This window comes from Strix uralensis, chromosome 6 (genome assembly GCF_047716275.1).
Source record: "Strix uralensis isolate ZFMK-TIS-50842 chromosome 6, bStrUra1, whole genome shotgun sequence".
NCBI lineage: Eukaryota > Metazoa > Chordata > Aves > Strigiformes > Strigidae > Strix > Strix uralensis.
Window position 1 is genome coordinate 37,265,447 of NC_133977.1, and position 15,960 is coordinate 37,281,406.

The 15,960-nt window shown below is 36.8% G+C and overlaps 1 protein-coding gene across 1 annotated transcript in view; it reads right to left on the reverse strand.

Annotated features, from left to right (window-relative positions):
• NCKAP5 (NCK associated protein 5) overlaps positions 1 to 15,960 on the reverse strand; it is a 379,508-nt gene that overhangs the window by 107,895 nt on the left and 255,653 nt on the right. The window lies entirely within an intron of this gene.

Below are 15,960 nucleotides of genomic sequence, written 5' to 3' on the forward strand. Positions count from 1 at the left end.
TCCTCCCCCTTTTCTGTTTCGAGCGAATTTGCTATCTGAGAAAGCCACTTGGAAGCAAGCAGAGGCAGCTACTATCTAAAGGAAACAAAAGGCAATCTTATGTAAACTTTTAACAATGGCAGCTCTTCATAAGTCTCGTTCTGCAGTGGGTAACTCCAGAGGCACTGGTCAGACTACATCTAATTGGTGAATGACACCCTTTAAGTGAACCAGATGAATTTATAGCCTTTACTTAAAAAACAATTCCTATCATTTCAAGAGAGAGGTATTTTACTACATCTAAACGCAATTTTAAAGTCAGAAATCTTTTCTCAAACATATGTCAGTTTAAATATGATAAAGTTTCCTGTATAGTAGTGCCTTTCGTCTATTTTTAATTTCCATTACACTCATATTTTTGCATAGTGCAAACTTCAAAATGGCACAATCTGGTATGTAAATTACATTAAATCAATGCATTTTTGTATATATTATGACTTGACTTTAGGAATTCTTACAGTGTTGGAAAAGGAAAATCTCTAAAGTGTGCTGTACACAGTTGCATCAGAGCAACTTTGAACTAGTCTTCTCTTAAAGACTGAGAAACTAAAATGATATATAAAAATCTATGAGTTAAAACTGGCTCTAGAAACCTCTTTGCCTCCCATGCATAACTTCACATCATGTAACCATAACACCAAAATCAATGCATTCACATAATTACAACTATTATACAATTTACATTACTTGCTTCACTTTAACCTTCTGACAACCTATAAAAGTTAAACAAATGCTGCTTCAAAAGAACTGTGGTTATACAAAACAACAGTCATAAATATAGTTAACATTTGTAATTTTAGAGAAAAATTTAATGTAATGTACTGTATGGAGCGATTCTATGGAAAGATGCAGTTCTCTCTTCCTTGTTCAGAAAAGTCAATGATTCAACAAAATGATTCATTAACAACAATTTCAAAGTCAGCTAAATCCTAAAAATAAGATTAGGAAGAAAAAGTAAACATACATAATTATCCAGCATATTGAAAAAGAGTAAAGAATAAAAGGGTAGGAAGTTACAAGGGCATATAGAGTTTACTTATTTACAAGTCTAAATAAACAACAATAGAATCAGTGCTCTATCTTGAGGGTACAATCAAAGCCAGCAAAGGTGGTAAAATGCAGTGCACCATATTTTCACAATGTCACCTACCAATGGATTCAACATATGGCTATAAAAAGTATATGGGTGATCCTGCAGAGAGCACTGAGAGACGAGACAGCAAAAAGTACAGATGCAGAAGTAAGTAACAAAGTAGAGCAGAAGATGAAAAGCAGCAGTAAGAAATCAGAAGCTGGAGGGTAAATAGTCCTCCATACTGAAGAGGCTATCATATACAGTTATCAGTTTGCTTTTACAGACACATTCTTGCAGATTGATTGACAAAAATAAAGAGATGATTGCTACATAAAAATGTATTTGAGTTAAAGTTTTTCAAATGTTTTCTCTATGAATATCACCCTAAAACGCCATCCAAAAAAAATTCTTCTTACTGTTTTGAAGCAATCATCAAAGGATTAGTCTGCACAGTCTTTAACTCATTCATATTGAGATACCTATGTGGTTTTTTTTTTAATTATCATTTTCACTAACATAAAAATATATTGTATGATTTTATCCTAAATAGTTAGGGCAGACTGCTCCCATATAGAGATGTCTAAAAGAACTACAACACATAGTTGTACTATACAAAATAGCCAGAGAGCTTTCCATATTTCTCTTACTCTTTTTTTTTTTTTTTTTTTTTGAATGCCTTAAGGCTGTAAAATGGAAGCTAAGTCTTCTTGGGTCTGTTAGCTGAATCTCTGATTTCAGTGAGCTATTCCCTTACAAATAGGCTACCAAAATTAGGAAGTCTGAACTTGACAGCATTATAAATAAATGTTACATTTCCCCTCTTATCAAGCCACAGTGGAAACATCTGTATAATAAAACCCTTTTTCACGCCACTGCCTTCGAAAGTGTAGTGAAAGGATGTAATGCACTCAATGTTAGCTTGACTTTTGTGCTTCTTGATTGCTGAGCAAATCATGCCTATTTATTTGGCATTTTTGTAATGAGGACTGGACTAGAAGGGAACACTTGACTGACTTTGCTTAAGATCCTGTGCCAGTTCCCACAACATGGGAAAACCAGTACTTGATATACTAAATCACTCTACATTGCAACTGAATACTTGATAATAATCCTCATTCCCCCAAAAGTATTCATTTGGAAAATTTGTAATAGCACTTGTGGTCTCAAAACCCTGCCTCCTAATCCAAACCTTCATTTATTTAACAGAAACCACTGGGTTTTGGTGTTATTGTAAGTCTGCTCAATTTTTGCTCAGAGGGATCTGCCTACCTCAGTATTGCATATTTTAGGCATCTTTTGCCAGTTAAGCAAAGTAGGTCTCTTTGGAGGAAACCACTATTACATTTTATTTTCATTTTCAGGCCATACTTACACTAGGCTAAGCTGCAATAAGAAGCCCGCACTTCTCACAGCTTGAAAGCTATTGCACACTTGCAAGCACCCAGAGGCAGTGGTAGAGACGTACTGACCCCTAATGCAGCCACTTCTCCTATACATAACCTGGCAGGGGACTACGCAGGAAAAAAACTAGCTTACTGAGAACAGTACTCTCTTAGGTATCAACTGATTTCTATAGCAATTTCTAGTTTCAGGTATAGCTGTCCTCTAGGAATTTATGTATATTTTACGTTACACATAGAAATAAACCATCTCTGCCCCTCAGCCTCATAAACACTGAAGGTGATGCTGCCCAGCAAACTGCTCCAGACAAGGGACATTCAACACCTGCCACCAGCGCCTACAGGCAAGCATGTCTTTTCTTGGGGTGGGGGGGGGGGGGGGGGGAATGTGTCAGCTCTCAAAGCACAGTATCATTCAGTCAGCCAAAAGTAACTGTGGCCTAATTTACCATTAAATAAAACATTATATGTTGCTTTTGGATCATTATAGATTCAAGAATCCTAAAATGTCAAAACAGCTACTTCCTAGTTCCGATTTGGAAGGAAGTATTTTGCACAAGAGTCTCTGCAAACATTGGAAAATGTAAAGATTTCAATCATGGCTTGGCTAATGCTAAACAGCCTTCAACTGCCTAAATTAGAGACAACTTTGTTCTGAATTGTGAGACTGAATTTATAGAAAATCAATTTGAAAGTGAAAACTTCAGACTATTTTATATAAAACAGAGGCTGCCTTGTATTGATACCATTGCTAAGATACAGTCATTACGAGAGACTTTGTCAACTCCGATTTTAATCCCTTTCTCAGGATGGAAAACATAGCCCTAGTAATGATGAAAATTATCTTTAGGTCAGCTAAGAGCTTTCTCTCGCCTTCACAGATGTTGAAGAAGACTCTGTATTTTCTCTTGTGGGGCAGCTGTTTGCACAGTTTCATTCAAGTCTAGTAACAGACTACAGATCTGATGCACTGAGGTCTGGTCCTGTTCCTCCTGAAGTCAGTAAGAACCTGCCATTTATTTCCCATGAATGTAGATATTTCCCAAGAATGTAGACGTGTAATCCACGAAATAAACTGTGTTTGTTTCACAATACACAATGTTTCCTTAAAACTTCTCTGGGTCAAGAGGAAGTTCCTTGGTTCACAATTTGTTGTTCATTATGCTACAGGAGAAACAAGGAGACAGACAGCAGCCTTAGCCTTTTTTATGTTTCTATAAACAGGTTATATACCAGGTCAGTAAAGGCAGACCAACTAATTACAAGTCTTAAAAAAGATTCTAAAATGATCATGATAATTAACTTTCTCATACCCTTAACAACAAAACACAGGAAGCATCCATTCAGGCAGTACAGCCAGCTAAACTTTAAATTCTTGTGAAAATGCATCTTCATCTGAAGTCTAAAATGCATCTCAAATATATCCTTAATGTGGTCATACTTACTTTTTTGGTAATGAACAACAAAAGACACTACAGCTTTTAACATCATAGGAAAAAAACAAATACAAGCACTGCATCCCCCATCCCACAACAGAGAGAAATTTTTTCTCCCAAAAAGTATTCATTATCACTAGGCTCTGAGCCAAAAAGTGCTCTGCTCCTTTCCAGCTCACAATCTTTTTTTCTAGGTTTACATGGTCAAAGCACAAGATCTCCCATCACCCTCACTGTGTCAAATCTGAGATTTTTTGGGGGTTCAGTCCTTACCTACAGTCATAGATCATGGCACCTTTCAGTCGAATAACAGCACCAGACCACAAATAGCTGAAATAAATATGCACATAATATATTCTTACACTGATACAGACATTTAGGATGATTTCTCCATTCTCTCCTCTTTCTTTCTAATGATTTTTGAGAGATTATGACAACAGGTTAAGGATTGTCTACTAACTATACTTCGTTCAACATTTACCGGTGTTTGGTAGAATTGGCAGATGCATACTCATGTCTGAGAATGTCATGAGACATCCATGTCTCCTCTAGATTTGCCTCTCTAAGTGGCACTTGAGAGGACAACTTTCACTTAACATCCTGCAAAAGCCATTCCTGTGTACCTCTTGAAAGAGAGAATTGAAGTGCTTAAATGATGTTTGAAATAAGATTTGGATTTAAGTCCCTGAAGTGTTTTTCAAAAAGTTTAAACTTTACCTTCCTGTGCCTTGATTTTTTAAGTCAAGAGAACAGGAACAACAACCTTTTGTTACCTAGCTAGCCTGTTCCAACGATTCATGATTTAGGACATATTTGGTGCACTGGGGTCTTTAAGCAAAGAACTATTTCATTTACCTATTAGGAAGTCTTCAACAGACAATCCTCTACACTTTTATAACCACAATGAAATGAATTAAACCACTGAATTTTCTATTAGAAGGCATGAATAAAAGAAGCACGTACAAGACAGTTTTGCTTACTCAACCATTATAGAGTTGAGACAAAACAAGAGGATGGGAGGAGGAAGAGAGAAGAAAGCGGAGAGCAGTATGTATTTTGCACTAAAGGAAAAGGAGGTCATAGAATCATAGAATGGTTTGGATCAGAAGGGACCTTTAAAGATCATCCAGTCCACCCCCCCTGCCATGGTCAGGAGATGAAGGTCTAAAGGTTGTACGTCAAGTTAGCAGCTCAACATGCTTTGAAGGAATCATCAACAAAGGTCAAGAGGAACAAAGTTATGACAGTGAACTTTAAAATCCCTGACAGAATGCTACAACACCGGTTACCATGTGAACTCCTTTGTTATTCATACTAAACCATTTGTCCATTTATAGAAAGCTTTATTGATTTACACAGACACTCACGCCCTATGCAGTATATTAACAGCTGTCCAAGCACTTCAAATGTGCTCAATTTTTTCCTGCTTTCAGCCTCTGATTTTGTATATTTTTGTAGTCACAGCTTCACACAGCGCACATGAGAGGTCAAAACCTAGGTCAAAGTCTGCTGTTGGTAAAGTAAGAAGTAATGTTGTTGCAGTCTTTCCTTAAGTCCTTATGGCATCTTTTTGGTAAGCTGCTGTTCTAGGAAGAGTTTACCACTTGAAGAATCTTCACATCTTTGGTCACAGGAAACTCTTTGTATTATTCTGTCCATGTTACACAGAGAATTTGTCCTTTGAAAGACTGACACAATGACTTGTCAGAGAAAAGTTTAACAGCATAGTTATGGTGGTTAGAAGTACTGAAAATTACATCTGTTTTTAAATCAACATAGTAATAGCAACAAAAACCTTAATTTAATTCTAGCACTATGAAAGCATTTCCACTGGCCACTTTCCAGTGCCTTTTATATTGCTATAGACAGCTCTTTGCTAGGAGTAAAATGGGAACTGCACCTCATGACCTGCCTGTCAACATTTGGATGTTTCCACCTTCTGCTTTATGCTTTCCACAATAAAGCAACACTGGAGCGACTATGGAGCATCTCCCTGCTGAACAGCAGCCCATGTGCTACAGCTCTGCTCCCTGGCCTCTATCCCCAGGACAGTAACTGAGACTGGAGAATGGTAGCTACTGACGAAATAAGCAGTGAATTTAGCAGACTAATACTTAAAAAAATATTACTATATGCTTTTTCAAATGTCCTGGTCTTAACTACTTCTTCCAGCTCATGGAGACAGGGGAAATAAAACCCAAACGGGACAAATTAGTGGTATAATGACAGCCAGGCTTCTCACCCTTGCTTCAAAACACATGGGCCCTTAGCTTTCTTAGTTGCATCATTTTGTGATTTTTTTTTAGCATGATAAAATAGCCCATTCTCTTTAGCCACGCTTAAAACATTTGACACATTTTATCTGAAATACTTAGCCACTGTTCAATTCACATTTAGGTAAAACATGGCATGAAAGTAACACATATATGATGTTAAATAATAAAGTACAGAACCATACAAGCATTAATTATAACTCTGTCTATAAAAAGGCCACATTAAACCTTACTGGGCAGTACTGGTAGGGATCATTCTTGCAATTCAAAATTGTAATAATACATTTTTTAATTCTTTACTAACACAAAAACATAGTGTTAGAACAAGCTACCAAGAAATCTCAAAAGCAAATCTCAATAGCAATCTCATAGGCCATGCTATGCTATAGCTGTGCTACCAGTAAAATGGGTTTGTAGCCTCATAGAAAGCAGTGTAACCTTCTTCTAATTACACTAGAAATCAGATGATGTTTATTCAACATCAGAAAGCTAACCACGTAAGATTACATGAAAACTTGGGTTTACATGATCCTAACAAAAAGCAGCCCAAGGTCTGTGCAGCTGCATATGATGTTTTACCAATTACTGATGAGCTGATGCATGTATTTAAACATAAATTTACACCGGAAATTATGTTAACAGCTTTAAAAATTGTATGGATTTCATGCTGCCAGAGATCAGAAAACAGATCTTGCTTGTTTATCTGCAGATCTGCAGCAGATTGCAGGGAGACACTCCCACCCGGGGTCCTGTACAGAGCTCATAACCACGGAGCTCTTTTCCTGTCTGTCAAGTGTTTCCCAGCTCCCACGAGAAGAAACAACGGGTGTTCGACCTAAATGATGAAGCCTTCTTTTTGGAAGAAGGGATTAACTAGAATTTAATCCTTCAAACCTACTTATATTGGATAAACATATGAACTTCAGGAGCTGAATCAAACAAACCAAAACCAAATGAGATTCATACACTGCTGATGAGACCGTCTCCTAAAAATGACTAAAAGTAAACCTTGTATTCCTGGGAATTCTTCTGGGAAATACCTTTACTTTTTTGGGGGCCTGGAAATTTTTAACTGGTTTAAGAATGGTAATATGTGTCTATTTTATTTTGGTTAACTCTAAAGTAGTTGAAAATGACAAGCTTTTAAAACCTTCATTTTACCTTCTGACACCACAGAAATCTCTGGAGTTGACATTTTAAAGAGAAGATTAGGAATAGATCTAGCAATACAGATCTAGTAAAGACTAGTTGAAAACCACTGACTATCTATACATCCAACAATGAAGCTTGATAAAAAACTTTCAGTGCAGCCATTTTCAAAGAATATACTTGCTTTGATTTGAAATGAAACATTTTGCTGAAGATTTTAATCAAATTTAAAAGTGACACTGAAACCATGCAATGTAAGTCCAGGCTTCCAGCAAATAAATATCTAGGCTACTAACAGATATATCAATAATATCTTTGTATGTTTGCCTGCATGCAAATTGTAGAAAACAGCAAATTCTACCATTATTTACAGCAAATATAATGGACTTACAGACAGGCAGCATAAAGCTGTGCATATTTCTGAAGTTAAAGACATACATACTACACATAACAGTCTAGATAATGCATATACACTTGATAAGGCATAGAAGTACAAGCATGGAAAACCAGAAGTCCCAGCAAGACTCCTATTTTTTATCATTTATTCTCTGAATGAAGTGCTGAGCTGTGTGCCCCAGTGCGGTGCATTGCTCTGCACAGAGACCAAGGCATTCCCCTTCCATAAACAATATTCCTAGGCTGCCTGAACAGAAGCACCTGCTATTAATGAGGGGTAAAATGACAGACAAGAGAAAGCCCTCTCACTCACAGTCAGGCAGACCCGTGGAGCTACGTGATGCCAGTCCTGTCATACAGCAACACTGATTTGGGCAGTCAGAATGGAGAAATGCTGAAACTCATTCACCTTTCCCAAAACTGTCACCGGTCTGACAGCACAGGGTGTCTCCCTAGAACCAGGGACAACATTACAGGCCACGATGCCATCACACAAAAGTAAGACGTAAGACTGAATTTCTATGCAAGGAACAGCGTGTATATGTTGTGAAATTTGTTTATTTTGTGATTTTTCAATTTACACTCAATGATCCTTCCTCTTGCTGTTCCCAACTGTGAACCAGAGGCAGTTGTTCCATCTCGTTCCTTTTGTTCCTCTTAAGTGATTTGTTCCGTTATGGAACAGTTCTTCCTTAAGAACTGAGAGCATTTCACTCTGACAGACTTACTGTGCTTCCCCATGTAATATTAACAGGCAGTTATTTCCTCTATCAAAGAACTAAAAATAAAATCCTTGGTCCATGAAAAAAGTATGAGATCCTGAAATTCTAAGTGAAACTAAGATTCTTACAATTAACACAGGCAGATAAAGACAAGCGGTGTGGAGTCCTGATTAATCTTAAAAGGCATTTTGTGTTTAATATCAACACATGTATAAACTTCTTCACATTGAAAACTCTTACATAAATTAATCATATCACATTTGGTCAGTTGCATTTGTTTCAATTTTTCTTGAAAAAAGACCAGACTCTGCAGGCAAAATTCTAATTCTTTGAAATTAGTAAAGACTAGTTGAAAACCACTGACTATCTATACATCCAACAATGAAGCTTGATAAAAAACTTTCAGTGCAGTCATTTTCAAAGAAAACACTTGCTTTGATTTGAAATGAAACATTTTGCCGAAGATTTTAATCAAATTTAAAAGTGACACTGAAACCAGTACAAGTATTTGCAGGGCTCTGGGCCCTTCTGAAATGATGCATAGGGCAACCATTTTTTAAAAAATTCACTTGCCTAATCACAAAACAGAGGGGTTTTTTGTTTTTTAAATTCAGATCTTGAGGAAAACTCATACTTCCAGGGCAGTTTTTCAAGCAATAAGAAAGGCAACTTGAGAATTTACTTTAAATGAGTTATCCTTCAAACCTTTGCAATTTTGATCACGAGGTTACTGACACAGTGACAGTTTTCTACTTTTTGTGATTCCATTATTCACACTTTCCTGAGTAGCAGACTCGACTTCAAGGTTAAACTAATGTAGGGTTTGAAAAGAATAGGGCATTTCAGATCTATGTATGAAAATTAATCTTTGGGCAACTTTATTCCAACAGAACTCATCTGTTATTTTTCCCCACTTGTCTAGTAAGTAGATACATAGTAAATACAGGCAGTACTACTATCGATTCATGGTGCTGGGAAGCAGGTATGGAAAAAGGAGCCCAAGAGACACAGTTTGCCTTTAGAGCACACACCTCAATATCTAATTATAGGAGCAAGACACAAAGGCCTTAAGCTCATTGTCTTCAAAAGTTGAAATTCAAGAATTCAGCCATTCCTTTTAGCAAATTTAATTTATCTTTTCAAATGTTGGCAGGTCACACTAAAATATTCAGTTCAGGAATAGAATGTAATTTTAGAATCTAATTAATTTTAAAAAATTGTAACTTATTTTTCTTTAAAAACTAAGATAAATTAAAAATTATAGTCAATGGAATTAAGTAGAAAACCTTGAAATAAAGTACCAGGAAGCCAAGGATTACACGTATGTATATACAGGATTTTTTTTTTTTAAATTCTAGAAATTCTACCTATCAAGAGCAGCTCTCCTCCTTTAAAGTGGCTTTTACATATTTTTTCTAATATCATTGGAATGAACATGAAATATCATTTCATAGATCAGTGCAAAAAATGGTCCTAATGCCATAACTGGTACTTCTAGGGTGCTCCATGCACCTGAACTGAAGGGCTGTTACTAAATGATAGTAAACAGTTCAAATTTGGAGCTAAATTTGGCAGTATTGTCAAGGAACACCAACCTCCCTCCCATTCACCCACTCTACTCCCTCAGGAAACTAAGCAATTGAGTATGCTTGGAGTTGATGATTGAAAGAGAAGATTCAAAACTTTAATGCATTCCTGCTTTTTCCACCAGTGTATCTTTTAAGGTATAATCAACAATGCTACTAATTGTCTCCCATAACCAGTTATTTTGGCTCTCACTGGAAGGTGAAGCAACAGATGTTTTGCTCTGTCTTCAGAGAAAGCGGATGCTGAATTTTTATCAAGAAATACTTTTTTCCAATTATTTATCCTAAGTTTCTTCATTTAGATCAAACAAAAATAATTAAGAAATAAAGTGATTTAAACTGACAGCCTGGAAAACACTGGCCCCATATGCTTAAATGTCACATTCTCTGGCTGTGTGATGGGAAACTCATATCAGTTCCCTGTTATCCAACGATTAAGTAGGAAAACCTCATTTTTAATTTTTGAAATGCAAAAAAAATATACAACTAGTTTTCCTTTTTAAAAATATCCATTGAGCTTATTTTAATTTTAATTCTGAGAAAAAAAAAAGACTTTTCTTTGCTATACTACGCAATAGATTTGAAGCATGGCGTGATGTTATAATTGATATTGCCACAAAATATATTTAAACAGAATAAAATATAAAATACATTATTTTCCTTCTCCTATGATGAATCATTTTACTATTTTCCTTTAAAGACTTTGAGCTAAAAGGTTTCCACCATAATAAGCTATTAATGTCAACTGTTTCACAATTCATTACATAAATTTAAAACAAGTTTCTCTGTTTTTAACTACATGGGAGCACTGAGTTATTTCTGAAGGCAATGTTTCCTGCAATTTCACTTTCTTCATCAGAAGTCACCCATAAGTCAATGGCCCCAGGTATTTCAAAATGAACTTCTTTTGATGGCTTCAGTTATTTCTCTCCCTTCCAGCTAAGGAGGTGTGAAGCAAAGCGAAGCAGAACAGGTATTGTTGCACTGTATTACAAATAGGATCAAATGCCATATAACATGCAGCAATTGTTTTGTAGCCAATAGCTAACTTCTAATAACTGAATCACAAAATTACTGTTCATTTCTTGCTAACTGAAATAAAACTCTATTTGCAAACATCACCTTGCTTTTCCTGAAAGCTTTGAACATTTTTCTCTTGTTTTTATAGGCACAGTAAGTAGCAAACAATGCCTCTTACTCCACACAGCAATATGAGGTAGGTTGATTTCTGCACTGACATTTGTCAAATTAAAAGTTCTGATTCATTTCATTTTTAATCTTTTAGAGTGGAACAGTGAATTTACAGAGTAATTGTATTTTGCTCAAAAGAACAACAACCCAGACCCCAAATTCTGTCTCTTAAAAGCTTCAACAGTTTGGAGTTGCATCCATTTTTTCTGCCCTGCAGACTGTGCTCACTTGGAGAAGATGGATGTAGAGGGAGGGGATCTCTTAGAAACTGTCTGATGTGGCAGCAGCACCTGAATGTTATTGTAACTAGTCATACTAAACTTCTTCTGTTGTGCTGGCTGACATCAGGTGCATCTACAGTGGCTTTTTGACTTGGATGAGCAGTGAGTGTCCTTCTCAAGTGATTTTTCGGATCATCGTGCTGACCAGGCTACAATTCATACCGCAGTGTGGCCTTGGAGCCAACGGACTGGGTTTCTTTTACATGAAATTGGAAGAGGAACTCCAACCACTGCCCGGCTTCGCTGGAGCTCAGCCAAAGTGAAGTTCTAGAAATGTATACAATGTGGATGTCAGGTCCCCAGCACAAACAGCTTGGCTCTGAGGATCTGCTCCTGTTATGCTGCACTGCTTGCTAAGGTAGACATACAATTGTAACAGGCTATCTTCAGATCCTAAATTTATAGTGATAGGCCTAAGGAAGTCATCTGCCAGGACAAGAATGTATCCCGTAACACCAAAGTAAAAGATAGGCCCGTTGGGAAGGCTTTTTCCTGCATACAACAGAGATGTGCCCGACACTTACTTGGATAATTTTACAGCTTTGTACTTTATGAAAATAGAAAATATTAAAGTGTACAGAAACATATACATTAAAGCCAGCTACATGGAAAGTAAATCCTATTTTAATTATATATTATTAAGTGCAATACTAAATAGTAAATACTTTCCAATTATTTACTTAATCTTGCTCTTCAGCTTATAAAATTTATCTCAGATTTTGTTCTTTGTACCTATATTTGTTGGTAAACTACATCCCTAGGAGGTCCAAGAAAAGCCTTAGACTTCACACTTTGGGAGAATGTAGAAAACTCTAGAAGTTCTTAAAAAAACAAGCTTTGGATGACAATAACAGTCTCATATGGAACACACATTAAGTCAAAGCTGATGGGATTCGGTGGTGCTCTGGTAAGAAGCTCAGGCATGAAAAGCAAATTAGCATCACGTGTAAGTAAGCACAACTCATGTGCAGCCACTGGAACTGCACCTACCTTCACATGTCCAAATTTGATAGCCAAATACACTAACACTAGTATCAAACATAAGGAAATGTGACTGTTATCTTATGCCAAGCTGCCGTTCAAGAGCACTATGTGATTAATCGATTGGCCTGAAGGGAAAATGTGGAGAAAAGAACAAAAATAAATCAATGTATGAAATACTATGCAATGTAATATATACCTAGGATCGATCACATTACTGCTTTGTCAGATTGGCCTGAAATTGGGAAATATTCCTGCCTGGCAGAGGTCACTAGCAGGGCAAATCAGTTGCTTAAAAACATGAGAAGTTCTCATCTTATTTCTATTCAATTTCTCTGTGAAAAATACAGCTTTTTCCCTAACTTTTGCAAGTTCTTTTTTACAGTGAACTAGGAATACCTGTTTTTACCCATCTAATTGGGTAAAATTTTGAATAGTTACTCTAGGGTCACTGTGAAGGACAAAATATTTGATAAAAGGAGTACAAAGAAGACCACCACTGGAATGAAAAAAAAAATATTCTGCCACACCAAGAGGAGCCAAGAGGAAGACACAACCTGTTTCCTTAGCAGTGAAGTTATGTCAACACTACACCAAGCAGCTCTGCGAAGATCCACTAAGGCTGGCTCAGGTTGCTAATGCATTGATCTAGTGGGACTAATACCCTGGTTTTCAAGAAGAATTAATTAGTTCAAATGAAAACTATGCCATGCAGCTACACTGCTTCTGCTACCTGAACTACCTTGCATGACAGGGCACTATATAAAAAGCCTATATTGTTTATAAAGTTTGTAACATGGTCTCTTTCTTTCCTCACTCCTCCTACCTTAATTTAATCAAATTAATGTATGTATGTACGGAACAGCTTTCTCTGCATGGCACTGGGGAGACACTACAATGTCTAACAAAATTGTTTTTGTGATGACACAGATCAAATTTAAGGTTACAGAAAGAACATTCATTGCTTATTTAAGAAAAAGAATATTACAACTGTCATTATTGGTAATAGCAGTTAAAGTATAATGACATCAAATGTAATATAGGACTGAAGAAAATTATCAAGGAGGAGGCAACAGGCTTTTCTCTGGCACATGTCTAAGGTCTAAAGAAGCAAACTCCATAAGGTTTAAAAGAAGAAAAAAAAGGAGCTATTACAAGGCAAGTAAGGAGAAACTTCAGCTGTTTAAGACGTATGACCTCTTCACTGAAAAGCTTGTCTCTGCCCATTTCCAGCTTACCATAAACTGTTAAGAGAAATGCTAAGTATTTCAGCAGAAGAGATGCAATACAATAAATGAAGATTTTAGCTTCTTCTGTCTAAACACACAACAGTCTCACATAATGTGCAACCCTCAGATCCATCTCTTCAGCTAACCTGAAACTGTTGCTGCCATAACTTTACAGAGGACTTTGTCCAGCAAAGTAACCGATTTGTAAGTACTCTTTTTCTTACAGTTTACCAACAAGCTGAACGACAAACCTAGGTCTTACTTCCTTCCTCTTTTTAAAAGAACTTTTTCCTGAAGAACTTCAGCATTAAGACTCAGAGGATTTAAAATCAGGATTATTCTGAAGGAACAGACCATTTGACTGATTGAAGACAGGGAAACCTGCAGGCTTACTAAAGGGAACGAGTTGTAATTACTAACTGAGTGTTTCTCTTCTCCTAAGTAATTTCCAAGCCTTGGCCTTGTATGAGTACATACTAACCAGAAGAGGAATAGGAAAATGCATGAATGAGAAAGATGAATGAGCACTGTCACCAGATGTGATGGAAGGCCAGCAGTTATCACAGGTATTCCTGGGGGAAGGGAGGAATCTCTGCCCTCTAGATGGCATTATGCACCTCCAGATCCCAGATGCAACTGGGGAGCCCTGCCAGGCAATCTGATCATTTTCACCTGCCCAGGAAACATGGGCTCGTCTGTCAAAAAGATCAGATGGCAGTTCTTGCTCTCAATGGGAAGGCCACAGCTGCACACTGCTAAACAGCAGAACAGAGGCTATCCTGGGGCAGAGACCCTGTTTTAGCTGTTTGATGTGGGAAGCAGAGGAAAGGTGCTCGGCCTGAGTCAAAACAGAATGGAGGATCTCCCTGACCCTATATGGGGAAAAGCAACCTACAGCTGGCAGGGATGGGCAATATGTGAAAACACGTAATTAAAAAAAAACAGGAAAAAAATGATCACTATGAAAAACCAAAACTCTCCTACTTGGCATTTAATAGTACTGCAGAGCTTAACCAGACAAAGGTACATTGAAACATGTATGTTTGCATACAGGTATACATGTCCACACATATAAGGTTATATTGTACCTACTGTATATATGTATAGCTGTTTTGATGATACACTGAAATTGAATAATTAGTGAGTGAGTAGGTATCTACAGAAGTATCAGCAAAAATCAGAGTCAAGCATAATGGTCTGAAGTCACACTATTCCACGTTTGATTTATCTATTCTCTTTATATATTTATAACTAATCTTAAAATCTCTGCTTGTCACCATGACGGATGAAGCAGACTTAAAAATAATTGTTTGAGTATTTTCTGCTGTGGACTATTAAAGTGGCTGCATAAAAAAGCGACTGAATATTGAATTTCATGAATATGTTAATCATATAGATTTCGCACGTGTAGTTAAACATATGGCCACCACAGGAGACAAGACTCTTATATTCCAGAAGCCAGCACAGCTCCAGTAATTCTAGCAATATGAGTGCAACTGTACCTGCCCAGAATCCCAGCTATAATCTCTAATTCTGTATTTCTACAAGATGAACAAAAAAGGAATTCACTATCAAATTAAGAAAAAGTGCATCATCATGCAGATCTCATTATTGTTTCATCATTTTCCAAGGCCAGGAAAGAGAAATGAAAAGAGAGAAATTATTTTGCTATGTAAGAGTTGTAAGGGATTCAGCTGTAACAGCTGAGGCAAATTAATTGGGATTTCCTATGCAGCCAGTGGAGAATGTCCACAGAATACTGGGATTTTCTTAATAACGTTAGTTTGACAGAAACTGCAGCTATTTATTTAGTTTATGAACTACACAACTGTCATTACTGTCAGCCAAATTGCATGCATTAGTATGCAAATTAAAAATATAAGGCATGATTCGAAAATCTTGTCACACAGAATCCTCCCTCTGAAAGAAGTGCCACCGTGAGGAATGAGAAGGCTCACCGAAAGTGCTTGTGTAGAATCCGTCCCAGAATGCATACCTGATAGAAACTATTTAAAAAAACTACTGAGTCTCACTCTCTGAAATGATAGATGTGTTGGGATAAACACAGTCACCTAGATCTATAACACAGTGTTGGGAAATCTCATTTCATTCAGGGGAGAGTGAATTTTCAATTGTACCACATGCCTGATTGCTAAAAAAGGTAAGTTACATTATCTACTGATTACATGCAAGAAGGCACTA